Here is a 2,609-nt window from a genome sequence, read left to right as displayed (position 1 = left end):
AGAATATGACAATTTAGGGGTTTTAAAGGCTTATTTATTTAATCGGTTTTAGAGTTTACTAATTAGAACAACGTAATTGTCCCGAATCAACAGTTTACTACTTTAGGAATTTACTACGAGCTTGACGAGTATGTAACGTGTGTTGAATCATCGATTGATATGAGTATTTGAATCGTATTCAGCGCGAAAAAGCTTGTTCGTGGGTGTAAAACCGCCAACGAATTGTTTCGAGTAAGAAGATTAACACGAGTATTAGTGATGGCATAATTATTATTGCCACGAGTTCGGAACGAGTTCTTTTCACAAATCGTCCGGAACGTCCTGTGAGTTCTCCCATGATTACTTCTTTAGTGACGTATAAGTGAGCGATGTGTTCGATAATTGGGCCTCAAAGAAGTAAATAAAGACAGAGTGAAAGATTGCCTACTATAGGCCTAATTATATAATCGAGAACGCAATAATTCGTCGATGAAATTCACTATATCAAAGAAGACTTCGGAAGACTGCGAGTTTACTTCATAAAGGCCTATCTGGTGTATATGGGCCCGACGTTCGGCAACCTATTTGTGCCTGTTACCATGCTGTAACCGTACCGTACTTTATTTCTACTCACGTTATGCTCACACTTTTGTTTATTAAGTGCTCATAGCCCTGAATAAGAGACGAATATAATTTGGTCGTCACCAGTTGAATTAAAAATATTTCGGTCATCATTATTATCATTATAACAGTTATTATGGCATTAATTCTGGGTGCAGCCTCTTCAAAATTTCAATTAAAAAAACCATACACCCAAAAATACATGCATTGCCAGCTAACCAATTTAGAGGTACCGTAAATGCTCGAATACTTAAGCGCCGCTCTCGAATAAACGCCGCTCTTGAATGAGCGCCGCAATAAACTTATTTCCGCTAAGCGCCGCTCTCGAATTAGCGCCGCGGCGCTTAATCGAGAGTATAATATTACCCTGTGTGTAATGAAACACTTTGAGAAACAGGATTTTAAATACAATGTATACCGTACAGTGTTGAAATGAAATAAATGAATAAATAACACAATAAAGACACAAGCATTTAATTATAAACCTTTATTTACGATGACTAGGACCTATGATAGGCCTACCGATACGGGAATGCGTGAGATAGGTAACATGGGAAAGGGCATGGAAAGCGCCACGCAAATATTTTTTATAAGCGCCGCTCTCGAATAAGCGCCGCACTGAAGCCCCCACAAATTGTATAAGCGCCGCAGCGCTTATTCGAACATAGGCCTATACACGAGTAGGCCTATACACAAAAATAACAAATTCGTCGTTAAATATGCAAAGGAATTATGTTCTTGTTCCTTACTTTCATTGAAATACTACGCAAAACATAACAAGTTATTGCCGTGGAGGGCAGCACACAAGATGCATGAGAAAACACACTTTATATCATCTCACCTGTAGGGTTAGGGTTGAGAGAGCAGCTTGAGAGCAGCTTGAGAGAGCAGCTTAGCTCAGACGGCTAATCTGGTGGTAGCCGCTGTGTGTGCGCTGAACCGTGGAGATCTCTAGGTCCCCGGTTCAATTCCCATCGCTGCCTCTCCTTGTGTTTCAGCTAGAGGGCTGAAATACAAGTTGCAATAGCGCACCGTCTTTCGGATGAGACGTTTAAGCCGTTGGTCCCGTATGCATTATGGCCCATGTGCACTCTTCGGAAAGAGAAGGGGATTGTCTCCCGGTGTACTGCCCAATCACCACCAGAAGGACCCCACTGGAAATAAGTCTTCTTCTAGACTTTCGTGGGCTATCCTTGGTGTTTACACCGAATAAATCCAATCCAATCCTGTAAGTTGTAAGAGTAAATCCGGTTGCAGTAATGATGGGATACCCGTCATTGCGTCATAAGCTAAGAATGAACAGTCTTCCATAAGTAAAACTACGATACGAAATATGATGTCATCTCTAGACCTGCCCTAGAAGAACTAAAAAGTCAACAGTTTTTAAACTTGTACACAGTTAGTTATTCATGTGAATTGCTGACATGGAAAGTCGTTATGGGTTAATAGTAGCCAAGCCAAAAATACTATACCAAGCACCTGTTGGGAGCCTATTTTTAATTGATTCACTAGGCGCTTGCGCTATTTCACATATAATTTGTTACCAACATACTTTGGAGTACGGTATCTCTTGACGCAGGGTTCCTGGAACGCCGCCCTCAGCGGCGAGTGCGAAGCACAACTCAGGCTCAAAAGTGGAACGTGAAATTTGGATATGGTTTTGTAGTCAGATTTGCGAGAAAAACTTCAGCTACCCGTATTTCTCGACTGAGACGTCAGTAGGAGCTGTAATTTGTATGGCAAGGAGATTGAGCAACCATTCATTCATATTAAGGGAATTTACGCCCAGAAACTTTGTAGTTATTAATATTTTTGTTATGATAGAAAATATTCATTTTTGGTGACGTCACACTCACGTTAGTTGGCATGCATACGTCATAAGGTAGATACGTCACCTTTTCCTGGTAAGGCAAACTTTCCCGGCGTGCTTTTTTCATGGATAAACAAACACCACTGCTTTGCACATGGATGCCTTGCCCAAGCCAGGGCTACTCTCTTATACACATCTA

The sequence above is a fragment of the Anneissia japonica genome, unplaced genomic scaffold (genome assembly GCF_011630105.1).
Source record: "Anneissia japonica isolate Jap-2015-1 unplaced genomic scaffold, ASM1163010v1 scaffold275_len1219475_cov178, whole genome shotgun sequence".
Lineage (NCBI taxonomy): Eukaryota > Metazoa > Echinodermata > Crinoidea > Comatulida > Comatulidae > Anneissia > Anneissia japonica.
The sequence above is the reverse complement of the archived record's forward strand: the minus strand, read 5'-3'. Positions refer to the sequence as shown.